Source organism: Leuciscus leuciscus (genome assembly GCF_965113295.1).
Source record: "Leuciscus leuciscus genome assembly, chromosome: 25".
In the NCBI taxonomy this organism is placed as follows: Eukaryota; Metazoa; Chordata; class Actinopteri; order Cypriniformes; family Leuciscidae; genus Leuciscus; species Leuciscus leuciscus.
The window spans coordinates 31992569-32007364 of record NC_138724.1 but is presented as its reverse complement, the minus strand read 5'-3'; the positions used below and the strand labels follow the sequence as shown (position 1 = coordinate 32007364).

At 35.6% G+C, this 14796-nt stretch overlaps 1 protein-coding gene across 1 annotated transcript in view; it reads right to left on the bottom strand.

The window, feature by feature from the left end:
- The window catches only part of LOC309491201 (stonustoxin subunit beta-like), a 141544-nt gene extending 127850 nt beyond the window's left edge, over positions 1-13694 (bottom strand). Inside the window, exon 1 of the mRNA XM_082160651.1 lies at positions 13684-13694. The gene's annotated coding sequence lies outside the window, so the exon portion shown is untranslated. The remainder of the gene's footprint in view (positions 1-13683) is intronic.
- Positions 13695-14796: the final 1102 nt, after the last annotated feature.

Genomic DNA, 14796 nt, shown 5'->3' with positions numbered 1-14796 from the left:
TTAAGTCCCGACGGCACGGGAATCCAGAGGGAACCCCCAGTGCACAACAGTGACACGATATAAAGTTAAGGAAACTAAACAACCGAGAGAAATATGTCTGTCTACTACCTCAGATTTAATGTTTGATCTGTATGTCAGCATCAGGGAATAACGCTATAATCTCGTTCATTGTAGAAAAAGCTGCTTACGTGTACAAAAGTAACCATGAAGACTTAAATGTAACCACAGCTTTTGTGTCTTTATCAGCTTTTCCATATATATAATTATCACAGTCTCTCACCTGTTGCTCTAGTCTTCGCTTGCGCTCCCTGCTGGTCAGGCCGACTAACAGCAGATGGAGATTATTAATCGGTAATCTACTGATATTCCTGCAGTTCCTAGATGTCAAATGTTGAATTTTCTGTCGAATTTGAACCACTGAATTTGTGGAAGCGAATTTGTAAAGGTATATAAAATGGACAAAACATTGCCTGTCAAATATTATAGGTTGTATTTTTAAACAAAATATTTAAATTGTTTAAATGCGGAAATTTTGGAAGTGAAATCTGAAAGGTGGTTACATTCATTCATTTTATTTTATTTTTTAATATTGAAAGTAGAAAAACGAGAAAACGGTTCCTTTTTAATTTTTTCATTTAAAACTATCTCTGTATAAATCTGTATAAGGAAGTGGGTAGATTGGAGTCAGGTGTGAAGGTGGAGAGAGCACACAGCTTTTGACCACACACTGTTTGATTGACCAACATTAACATTTTTTATTTCTTTATTGCTGACACAGTAAATGATAGACAACTTCGGTAACACTTTATAATAACTGCATGCTATTAATCATTAGTTAAGCATTATCATTAGGTAAACAGTTAATTTATCATTTATTAAGCAGTTTATAAATACAGCTATGAATGCGTTATTCTTGATTTATAAGAATATCTATAATGTGTTTATTAACTGAATTTTCATACTTTATTAATGATCAATTTATCATTTCTAAATGAAGTATTGGATTATTTACAAACCTTATTTAGGAGTTGTCAGTGGTCAATAAGATCACTTAGAAAGTGTTGAAAATTAAGCTATTACAAATTCTTTACAAGGCATCAATAGTCCTCACTTTAGATCACAAAAATAGTTAACTGTCTGACCACTACTAAATGCTTTATAACCAACAGAATTAACCATGAATTACAGTAAAAATGCATGTAAATAAAGCATTTATCAACACACTAAGTAAATGTTACTATGTCTGAATAATATGTATGAATGTATTGAATTTTCTCGCATATGAAGTACTGCTTCTGCTCATGGTCACAGGCTACTGTTACTACAGTTAAGCCACTTCAAATGATTTATAACAGAGCGGTTAAAATCCTAGATAGGAAGCCCATTAGGTCACATCATTATGTTAGTCTGAGGAATTTAAACATTTTATCTTTTGCAAATTTCACTAAATTTTCTCTGTTTAAGCTGATGCATAAATGTTTAAATCAGCAAGCCCCACAGGTCTTGAGTGAGTGCATAGTTGCTCTCAGGGCTGTGGGTTCAAGGACTAGAGGAGCTCAGAACGGGAACTATCAGATCCCGAAATGTAATACTTCATTTGGACAATCAGCTTTCTCTGTACAAGGCACTAAAGCCTGGAATTGTTTACCCACTGAACTGAAAGGAGAGTCAAACTGGGTCCTCTTCAAACACAAACTTAAAGACTCTTAATCAGAGGTCACAAATGTGACCACTGACTGTCTGCTGCGTTTATATTGTGTTATACTGTATTATTATGTTTATTTTAACTATGTATTGTTTAATTTTATGTAAAGGCCCATTAGGGACGAACATTGAAAATTAGCTTCGGCTAAAATGTTATAGTATGTAACATGAGCTTATGTAACATACTTGTCCCTATTAAAAAAAAAAAAAAAAAAAAAAAAATGAATGTACATTTAAATAGTTTATTAATCATTTACTAACTCTTTCTAAGTGATCTTATGAATCACTGACAACTCCTAAATAACTACTTTGTAAATAATGCAATTCTTTAATTATAAATGATAAATTGATTATTAATAAAGTATGAAAATACAATTATTAAACACATTATAGATATGCTTATAAATCAAGAATAAAGCATTTATAGCTGTATTTATAAACTGCTTATTAATGTCTATTTTTTTTTTTTTTATAAATTATGAATTAACTGTTTACTAATGCTTAACTAATGATTAATAGCATGCAGTTATTATAAAGTGTTACCAAAACGGTCAGTTGCATAATTTCTGATGATGATGATACTAAACATAAACGTTTAGCTATTGTGTGACTAATGTGAAGAATGTTTTGTAAATAACACTTTTAAAAGAAGTGAACTCTCATTCACAGCCCAATGAATATGGCTCTGGATAGTGATAGACTCATTTTAAAGTATGAACATTATGAACAAACATAAATCAGTGACATGATTTTAAAGCCAGTTTATTTGTTTTAAACATTTACAAACTTCTATTGGGTTACTTTGAACAAAAAATGTATACTTTGTATTGTTTTGTTAGTGTTTTGATAGCCTTGAAATCCATACCCAAATCCGAAAGATTAAGGGTCTGGCATTGAGTAATTAAAATCGCCCAACCCGAGGGGCATTTGAAAATCTCACTGCACACAATTGGATAACACTATGACCAATCACAACAATACACGGGGTGACGTATCTGTGACTTAGCTGCCAGCTGAGCTAATAGGTAGATCAGACTCTTGACGTATCTGGTCGGCAAAACAGCCATAACGTCCTTCTTGCAAAAGAACAATTCGAGCACCGTCTTCTGTTCCTCTTTTAGATAAAAAGGCCAGTCTAACTCGTTCATTGTAGCGGCAAAAGCCGTTTCAAACAACTGTTGTTCATCCAGAGCCATCTTGCAATGTTTACTAATGACTTCGACGTCACAGCGATGTCGTAATCTTTAGCTCGCCTCTGGCCCGCCTATATCAGATAACCCGATGTGATTGGTGCAGCTCGGATACAAAGGCATATTTAATGAGCATCATTACTCGACACCAGAGTAACTCGCTGGGCAAATTCAACTTTTGCTCTCGCGAGAACTCTGGATTACCAGGGTAGTGTTTTGAAATATCTTGAGGAAACTGCACTTGGGTAATTAACCAGCAACATTTGTTTTAGTGGCTTAAATCATTAACATGTTCTGCCATGTCCTAATATAACAAGTTTATCAAACAATTATCTATTTAAACTGTACCTGTAATTTCAACTGAATACAGATTACATAAAATCATCTCTTTTTTCATTCATTTGTTAGTGGGAAAAAAATTAAAAGTGTCCTTCAGTTTCATAACCTTCAAAATGCACAGTTAAAAGTGGTGATTAAGGCTCAAAGTCCTATTGCTCATGATCAATTTCAACAGAATCATAAATCATGACCATACATAAAACATGGTAATTATACTTTTGGTTTGTAGACAGTAAGTTTTACTTTCATAACCTAAAAACAATACATTTGACAGTATTTTACAACAAAATGACATATATTGGGATATTAAGACAGAACCAGAATAAATATCTCAAAGTAAAAACTATGAATTTCCTTAATTTACAGTGTTAAAAGGGCATTCTCATAAGTCACTGTGTGACATCACATATGATGACATTTTGTATTCATTATATTATTTCTTATTATTTTTTATCAGTAATGATATTGCTTTGCTGTATTTTTCTGATATTTACTTAATGTTCGGTGCATTTTTATTTTGTCTTTTGTGTGTATGACCCAATGCAATGTCTATATATGTATATTTGCCATGTTTTATGGACTGGTCACACAATGAACTCTGATTCATCATTTGACTTTCTGTTGTGTCACCTTTATTATTACGGAAGATTATGGCAGTTCAAGTAGATGATCTTTACTACATTAACACTGTTATTTTCCTGTTTATTATTGTAAAGCTGCTTTGAAACAGTCTGTATTGTATAAAGTGCAATAGAAATGTCATTTGACAAGACCCTCACTGATTCTTTGCACACAATTGTTTACTCTCCCCAGAATCTTTGTACACAATTGTGTACTACTATCATGATTCTTCGTACACAAATGTATGTTGCTCCCTGGATTCTTCGTACACAAATGTATGTTGCTCCCTGGATTCTTCGTACACAAATGTATGCTGCTCCCACGGTTCTTTGCACCCAGTTACTTGGTCCTTGCAGATGCACCTCAACTGTTGCTGCTAAAAAAAAGAAAAAATAATTGATTCCCCACATTCCCTACATTAGAAATGAAAAAGGTTTCAAACATTGTCCATATCTCAAGCTAACAGTGTTTCTGTTTTGAGTCTGAATGTGCTTTGGGACATTTAAAAATCTGTACATTAAGACATCTCAAAGTGTCATATCTGACATTAAATAATAATAATAATAAATATAGCTGCACGCAGCAATTAAGGGGCCAAGAACAAAGAAGATATTAGCAACTTTGGACAGTTGGTGGCACTACAGCGATTAAGTTAGAGACTCCAAAATTGCTGTGGGTAATGGACGAACTATCTTCTATCAGTGTGCCAAAATTCATACATTTCCTCCAAGCTCTTCTATGGGCTGACATAGACTTCCAGAGTGAAATAATAATACTAATAATTAAAGCTGCGAGCAGCATTTGATCAGGGTTCAAGCATTTAAGGCCTTTAAGCACATATGCATAAAAGTTATTACATTTTATTTAGCAAGCATGTAACCACTGACAAAATAGATGGAAAAGACCATTTACAGCCAATACAGGCAATGTACCATAGGAAATATATGGTTTTAAAGCTTTTTAACAGTTATAGCGCCACCTATGGTCCGTTCTCCATAAAACTGTGCATGCTTGTTCAGAATGTTATTTCACATGTACTCCATATTGGACATATTGGACCAAGACACTGCATACCGATTTTCAAGTCAATTGGACTAACGGTCAGGTGGTCATAGCCCTTTTTATGTTGGTTTTTTTCATGTTATAGCGCCACCTAGTGTTCAATCGTCATGCTTTTTTTTTTTACTGTGATCTCAGATTGAACTCATACATATGTGTACCGAGATTGGTGAAGAGATCTCATTTACTTCTTGAGTTACAGATGGTGGACAACCAGAATGCCTATTACCGCCGCGCCAGCCGCCGCGGCGAAATCACCGCGGCAAAAATAAACCAGCCGCATTTCAAAGTCGTTCCCGAAATGACCGCCAGGTGGCGCAAAGGGACATTGTGCAAAACAGCAGCAATTGCCATATTTTAAAATGTAAGTGGGTTAAATATAAAACCCTAAGCCTAATAGGCATATTTTTCATATATATAAATAGGCCTATTAGGCTACAACAGAATAGAACCAAAGATAGAATCAATTTTAGAACTGAAAAAATAGAATCAAAAGTTAAAAATAGAAACGATATTAGGAGCAATGACGCTGAATATTTTTACTATTCTATTGAGGAATTAGATAAATGAAGAGCTCTCGTGAGCGATACAATTGCATAGTAATTTATAGTGATTTCAAAAGCAGTCCTTAAAAAAAAGTACATGGAGTAGTGTGGCATAATTTTTGAGAGATTACGCGGAACGCGTTTTAGTTAAGATCCTGGTTTCAATGCCCTTAATGTATATAGGCTAGGCTACTGCTTTAAAAAAATGTCACAACGCGTTTTGAGATTGTTTTGAATTAAACACTGAAGTTTAAAATGTAGTGTTTTGGTACACCAGGCCGAGTGGGGTTACGCATTGTTCAAAAATCAGGTTTTATTCTGGCATGTTGAATTGGCGTTCGAATTTGTTTTTAGATTTATTAGATTTAGATTTTAGATTTCGTTAGATTTATTTTTCTCATAACAGCTAAATAACTTAATATATGCCTTGTCTTAATATGACCTACTTAATATAGGCAATAGGCATATATAGCCTATATAATAAATTAGCAAAACTTGGCCACTAAATATTTAATTTTCAATTATTTTAATTATCACAATTAAAGTTTTAATTTTATTAAATTGAACAAGCGCAACAATCAGCATTTAATTAAATATTCTAAAAGATGTTTATTTCAACATAATATTTCGTTTTTTCGACATAATATGTGTGCGTCCAACAAGCAAGATGTGTATTTGTAAATCCGGTGATGCGTGCATTGATTTTTATCAATAAACTAGTGTTTTCTGACAGTGTCGACTGCAAAGATGAAGTTGACGATCGCCATATTTGTAGTGAACGCACCTAGAGAGAAATGCACATAAATACATAATCAGAGAGTAGCCTTTTTCTTTTCGTTTTGAATTATTTCGTTTGAAGACATTTCAAGCTTTGTGTATTTGATGTATTTCTCATGTCTGTGTGAGGCATACACTGAGTTTCGTTAAGTTAGGAGGATGAGATGCGCTCCAGCTGACGTGCAATGCAAGTGACCGCGCGGGCGCCTCCATGATTAGTGTCTGTTATATTTGCTTCTCTTACTTATTCAATCCAGGCAACTGGTTGATTAAAAATTGATTAAAATTAAGATACAATTTATAGAAAACGAAATTCACATTAAAGAAAGGTTTTCTACTAAACAAAACTTAATGAAGTGGTCAAAATCAAGTCTGACCCACTCCATATCCATCTCTCGATATAATGCATCCTATCTTACTCGTGCTGTTCACTTTTCATATTCAACATAGATGGAAAAAAATAACATTATAATATTTTAATGAATATGATAATAAATGAGATTATTTAATGGCTACAACAGTATAGTAGGCCTATAGACTCTATTTGTACAAATTGCTGCACATTAATTTAATTAAATGAAACCTTGTAACGAATTCACACTGTAGGGTAGACTGTGTACAGTTGAGACACCTTAAATAACTTGCGTTCGCAGCAAGCACAAGTTGTGATTTTTGCTGTGCACTTGCATATTAGTGTCAGCTGGGAAGGAAATATAGAGACCAGACCTCTTGGAACTTTAATTGAATACATAGCGTTGGTAAAGCATACTGAAATTACATCCCTACAAATTTATTAGGCCCTACTGAAAATAAATGTATCGAATTTAAGCAAAGTAGCCTAAATGTTAAGACTGTAAGCCCTTTGCTTTTTTACGTAGCCTATAAAGGACTCTTATAGACGACTTTGTGTTAATTTAATTTGTAGAGGATTTTTTAACTCAAACATTAACGAATAAATAAATAACCGCAAAACCTTCTGAAGGTGATCGATGTAGTTATTGCACGCTGTTTTTGTCAGGCGATCTCTCCAGAAAGTCACTATGGCCTGAAGAAGCTCGTCTTTGTTCCATGGCTTAGCCTCACGTCTGACGAACTCTTTTAGTGCGTGCCAAACCAGTTCGATCGGGTTGAGATCTGGTGATCTGCGGGCAAGGTACGCCATTTTACGCCATTGAATGTCACACAATAGGAAAGAAGACTTTGGAAATATGTACGTTAATATTAATGTTAGTAGGGTCGGTTGTGAGTCGGAACCCCCCCCCCCCCCCCCCCCCCCCCCCCCCCCCCCTAATTTTAGCTAACATCCATATATAAATATAGATTATGGCTTTTAGATTTATGGATTTATGGCTTAAAAATTTTTTTAAGGATTTATAGATAGGCAGTAAAACATGGTTCGGAAAATATATTTATATATAAATCGAATTTTTTCATAATAATGCAATATAAATATATAACTTTTTCAACTTTTTTCCACTTCCAAAGCCTGCAAGATTTAGCCTATAGTTTAAGTGACTGTGTTTATTTTTTTATGTAAAAATGTAAGAAAATGTAAAAAAAATGTAAAAAAAAATGTTATATTCTTTTTATTTGTTTATTTTTTAACATTGGCAATTTACTGTGTCGAAATTATGTGTCGAAAAAATTTAAAAAGTGTTTTTACAAGACCTTGTGCTGTTATTTGTGTTTATTATTATTATTATTATGCAGATGTAAATTCAGCCATTCTGTTGGATAAAAATTGTCCCTAATGTAAAATGGAAATGAATGGTAATTTTATTTTATAAATATAAAATATTTAATATAGGCTATAGGAGAAAAAAAACAATATGGTATATCAAATCTCTCTACATTAATAATAAAAAAGTAGCCCATGTTTGTTCGGGATTTGAACCCGTGTCATCTGAATTATTGAAACGTAAGTTATAGCCTACCACTCGGCCACGAATTTGTTTTGTTTTATTTTGTTTGAAATGTATTTTTACATATTTTGCTTTTGTTAATGTTAACCAATTCTGTTGTAGCATAATAGGCCTATATTTTTTCCCTAAAAGTTTGTTTTATTCTCTGCTTTGTTTGTTTATATTTTTACATATTCAATCATAAAAAAATTTTTTTACAAGATCTTGCGCCATGTTTTTTATTTATTTTTATTTTAATTTTTTTAAAATAAACAGATATGAAACTTACCTTTTAAAATGCCGCAATTGCTGCTGTTTTGCCCTGTCACTTGCGCCACCCGGTATAGCCTAGTCATTTCGCGAACGACTTTGAAATTCGACTGGTTTATTTTTGCTGCGGCAGTAATAGGCATTGTGGTTGATTATTTATTAAAGAATTCAATTGATAATCATAACAACATGTAAGCCTATTTAATTCTGAATATAACAAAGAATGCTTAAACCGACTAACATCGGTTAGTAACTGCAAGTCCTGAAAATGTTTTAATTTTACAGTAAATTATTTTAATTTATTTCACTGTTATGTTTCAGTTAATAAATCTACAAACACATTAAAATAACACGAAGTAAATGACAAGTAACCTATTGACATAGCCTTTCTAAATTATAGAAAAACTGGGCACACAATGTTAACGTGTGTCTACTTTGTTTAAATTTAATGAATTTGAATTCGTTTAACCACAATATTTATCTTGAATTTATCTGTGACCTCAGCTCAGATTACTGCCGCGGCAGATTACGTCATAAAGAGAATAAACTGACACTTTTCAAAGTCTGTGATTACAGCGCCACTCAGCGGTAAAAGGCAGCAAATACACATCCCAATTTTGCCGCCGAGGGAACGGCGGCGGTAAAAGTCTTATTCTGGTTGTCCACCATCTGTATAGCCATTTTAGTAAAATGGGCTCCTCCCACAACGATCGTTTTGCGCCCCTTAGCGACCGTCAATCGATAATTCGATTGTTATTAATATTTGATAATTATTGATAGTCAGACTCCAGGGAACATTTCTGCACTGGTTTGGTTCCGATCGGGCGAAAAACCTAGTACTAGTTCGCAAAAGTATAGGTTTTTGACAAAATTCAAAATGGTGGAAAAATATGCATACCGGAAATGAAATCAGAGATTTAAGTTTTGTTCTTCATGAGGTCTGGATTCCAATGATATTAGACACTTGAGTCTATGACATACGGTCTAGGAGTTATGAGCAGTTTTACACTTTTGATCACTGTAGTGCCACCTATAGGCCAATCAGGGTCATACTCTCTCAACCTCTCCTCCATTTTTGTACTACCATCTGGCCAAGTTTCAAGAGTCATTCTCAGAGTCATTTTGGCATCATGCCAATAAATTTGTTGCTGCAGTATTCAAAAACATGGTTTGAACACCGGCATGGTCTGAAGATGATACTATTTTACTATAGATTTTGGGGTAAAAATCAAACCAACACTGAAAATCTAAATGGCAGACAGGAAGATCGGCCGACTAAGGCAAAATTGGTATCTATGTTCTTGGCATGACCCAAGGAATCTATTAAGACCATTTCATTTCAATAGCCTAATTTAAACAAAAGCTAATAGCATTTTGGGAAATTTCATTATAGTAAGGTGGCGCTGCCCAGAAATGTTTTGAATACCTTCAGGGCATGGTGCTGAAGACACATACCGAGTTTCAAACACATACACATTCAGACACATACTGAAGTTTGGTCAGGAAAAGCTAAAGCGTTGCGGAGATATAACCTCGCGTTCATTTTGGAGTGCTCTTCATCGAATTTGTTCACACGTTATTCAAGAAGGGTTTGACGAATCAACTTGAATTACATAACTTTTTGTCAGCATAGTCTGAAGATGTGGTCAATGTTTTTGTGAAAATCAGAGCAACTGCCTAGGAGGAGTTCGGAAAATTCAAAATGGCGAAATAATTTAATCATAGAATTGTCTTGTGGAAATCAATTAGAGGAAATAATTTAGTTTCTAGCCCTTTTGGTTCAAAAGTTATTATCATAATCAATAAGTGCAAAATCAGACACTTGGTGGTGCTAGATGGATTGAGTTTAGAGACTCCATATTTGCTTAAAACCCAATATGTTCCTTAGTTAGACATGAACTCACATTTTTTGTACAAAAGTAGGTATGCTTTCTCACTGAATAAGGGTTTGTCCAGATCACATGTCAAATCATTTTTCTGAAAAATAAAAGCATACAGTAAAATTATTATTTTATTTTTTTTGGTGAAAAATCAGTAATAAAGAATTATACAATTTGAACATGTAAATGTATTTCTCAATGTAAACACCTGCACAAAAACATCTATTTAGTTTGACTGCCAAGAACATTATAATAAAAGCCATGTCAGATGATTTTATGTCTATCAGTAAAAACAAGAAATTACCAGTACTGATACTCCCTAATATATAGGAAAATAATTTAAGGTTCAGTCAAAATATATTAAATACATCAAAAACAGACCTTTTGTACAGAGCTGTCATTAAATCGATACCACTGCTGGTCCTCAAATGATTTGATGTCAGCGTAATAGTGTCCACCAATAAGAGAGCCAGAATGGTTGGCTATAGCATACAGATCATACGTGTGATTTACACCAGCCTCATCCTGAAAACACAGACAATGAGACTTTAATCATTGTTTACTTATGTACAATTGAAACCTAAAATGATGATGGCTTTCAATGAATCTGATGAAAATGTTCATGAAATGGTTTTCAACCACCTGACTCAGTGACCTGTTCACAGCTGTTCACATTTTAAGAGCTCACTGGAAGGGAAGCAGTCATACAGTATAGGAACTGTACTACACTATGCTTCTGTTTTTTTTATTATAAAAAAAGAAAAAATGTTTTATGTTCCATTAAAGAGAGTCATTCATACAGATTTGAAACAACTTTAAATTCTGCAAATTAAATTCTGACATAATAGTTTATTTTGGGGCAGTGGCATAGCGTCTGTGTATGCATCCCCCGACCAGGACGCGTATTCAAACGAGGGGGCCGTTAACATTTTTTTAGGGACCCTGGGCTGACTTGCTAAAACTCCATTCTGGAGTTTTAGGACACCATTAGGTCACCTGATGGAGTTTTAGGACACCATTAGGTCACTTGATGGAGTTTTTCGGTTCCTTGCCACTGTTGCCTTTGGCTTGCTCAGTTGGGGATATTTTGGGGATATTTAATAAAATTTTATCAATCAATAAATTCCTCTTGAAACAAACTTTGTTGTATTATTTTAATTTAATTATTATTTTAATTTAATCTAATACTGTGAAGCTGCTTTGATACAATCTGTATTGTGAAAAGCGCTATACAAATATACTTGACTTGCTACGCCACTGTTTTGGGGTGATCTATTCTGAATTGGGTGAAAGCATTCAGTTGGTTCAGCAAATAAAGAAAATTCAAACTAATTTCTCTTTTCATTTCATTTTTATTAAACACAATAAATCCCAAATTGATCTTACTTTGACTGATAACTGGGCAGGAATTTCCACTGGGGACTCATTCTTCACACAGCACATGGTGTCATAATCCAGTTCAAACCTCTCCAGGTGCAAAACCAGAACTGAAGGGACTTCTAGCAAACTGAAAATCTGAAAGGAAAGATCATTTTACAAAAATGGCTTATTTATAAATCAATCTTATATCACATACCAATATGATTCAACCATGGTGAAACGATCTGTACTGTTGGTATTGTACAGAACTTTCGTTCTAGCTAATAGGATTCTTTACATTTGAAATAGTTAACCCTAGGACATTCTTAATCTCGCATAAATGAATTCCTGGGTTATCTAGCATTTCACACTGATCATACAGTAATTTACCTGGGGTTAACAATTAATCCTGAATATTCATAAGATGACGTTTCACACATTCTTCTTTCAGACGAATACAATCGGGGTTATTAAAAAATGTCCTGGCTCAAACAAATAGGGCTGGGCAACCGCGTTCATCATTACGTTATGCGCAGGGCCGGCCCTGACCAATTTGCTGCCCTATGCAAGATTTTACCTGGTGCCCCATGCATCACAGGCCATTTCACCCTGTCATTGTGTTCATGATATTATTTGGTACATTTTTGTTTTCAGCGCTGTTTCACTTGGTCTAAACGCTGCGTTCACACCAAACGCTAATAGAGCGTCAAATTCATGTCTACCACGTCTAGTTGGATGCTTGAACATTTTGAATCCATTTGCGCGTCCAGAGAGAAATTGATGCGCGTAAAAAGCAAAAGTTTGAAGCGAAATTGACGCGCGTCTGAGGCGAAAACCGCTTCTTTTGGGAGGGGCCAGTGCTAGGCGGTGGTCTGTTTGCAAGATGGCTGATGTTGATCGAGCATTCATCGAGAGAGTCACCGCTTGTATTTGCTCTGGAGAGCAGAACAGCGGCATAGGGGTCTGATTTTTGTTTGGTGAATGCACAAAAAGCACCAAACAAAATCACTCGCTCAATTCACGTCCACCGCGCCACGCTAAACACCTCATTCGCGCCGCAGGACCTCCAAACGCGCGTAAACACGTCTTTACATTGGCTTGACATAGAAATCACTCGCGCCAGACGCTCTATTCGCGTTTGGTGTGAAAGCAGCATAACGGTGCGTGTCCACTGGCACAGAGCAAGCGGAGCGGAGCGAGCATTTTCAATTAATACCTATGGAAGTCGAGTTTTACGCTCGCGCAGTGCATTTTGGGATTGACAGCGGACCGGAGAAAGCGTTTTTAGAGCGTCAAAAGGTTGGGCAGTTCTCGACTTTATGCAAATTCGGGATGTGACGTCTGTCTTGAGAGGTTAAAAATATGCTAATTGTGGCGGAGTTTATGCTGGATTTAGTGCGTAAATCATTTTGTTTACAAATTAGACGCTTTGCAGTTGTTATATATACTGTATGTTAAATATGTCATTTTGGATGTGTTCATTGTGATTATACTGGCTGGTTTTATAAAAGTTTATACAATCGAAAGGATATCTTTGCTTGGTGCATTTGGAAATAAAGCTTGTCTATTTCTAAATGTAATCGTGTGCATCTCTAATGATTATACTGTGTGTGTGTGTGTTGAAAAAAACTTAGATTAAACACACTCGCAACAGACACACACCAAAGCGGAGACGTTATAGCGTTGCCAGCAGCACTGAGCGAAGTTTTAATGCTGTAGTCGGCACGCACCGTAACTGTTATGGTGCGTGTCCACTACAGCGGCAATCCGCTGTCAATCCCAAAATGCACTGCGCGAGCATGAAGCTCGACTTCCATAGGAATGAATTGAAAACGCTCACTCCGCTCGCTCCGTGCCAGTGGACACACACCGTTACACTATCACTAAACTGCATTTGAGTGTGTTGAATGGTATTCTATGTGTTAGTTTGTCTGTATGAGACTGCTAGATCAACATTAGAATAACATACTGATCATATTCTAACATTTCATCATGTTGAACTATATAACATTGATTAGTTTTATGTACATTTGCTCACCCATCTAATAAAGTACAGCGCGGCGTCTCTGTCAAGTCGAAGTTAGTCGCGGACGCTAGCTCTCGGCATCTCGAAAACGCCACGCCGATTGATCCTCGTTTTAGTTCTCCTTTTGTTCCAAAGTCTGCTTGCCATTGTCCATAATGTTTGAACGAAACAACAACAGCGTGAGCGCGCCGCTAGGCGTTACCCAGTTGTCCACGGCTGTCACCATGGTTACTATGGCAGTGCGAGCGGAAACAGAGGGTAATGCGTATATGACGCCATTGACTGGCGACTCCCTCACACGTCCTGGTTCCTTGGTTAAAATCGCAACTTTCTCACGATAGTAGGAAAACATACTTACAAATAGTAGGAAACATTTGGGATATTTTAAGTAATCAACTAAACAAAATATATAACACTAGCCTAGTGGTTTTTAGATAATTTACTGCAAAATTCTTACATAGTTCACCTTTAAGCACCCTCAAACGAAAGCAATGCTGTCTACATTGAATGCGGCTAGAGGCGAAGCGACACAACAAATTACCAACAGTAAACTAATGACGCACTTCAAGTACTCGATGGGTGGAGTAAGATTGATGCGGCAGACCGGGATGAGTCGGTGGACAAGTTTTTGTGGAGGTTTTTTGCTTTATTTTGTAGTATTTTGAATTAATAGTTTTAAAATAGTATTAGTAGTAAATAAATAAATAAATCACTCGTTCACTTATTTTGGCCCGCATGGATGAGTGGAGCCCCTAGCATTTGCCTATTCCGCGGGCTGGCCCTGCTTGTGCGTCAAGTTCAAGTGTTTCCCTTTTGGCGTAAATCGATGTGTACGGCCGTCTGCCGGAAGCTAGTTATTTTTTCTTACAATAACACATCTCTTCGCTTCAGAAGGCCTTTATTAACCCCCCAGAGCCTGTGGAGCACTTTTATCATGGATGGATCCACTTTTATGGACTTTGAAACAGAAACCTGCCATATACTGCAATTATCAAGCTTGGAAGAGCCAGGAGTTTTATTGCCAGGACAATATAACTCCGATTGTATTCGTCTGAAAGAAAAATGTCATATACACCTAGGATGACTTCAGAGTTTGAAGTCATCTCATTTTTGGGTGAACTATCC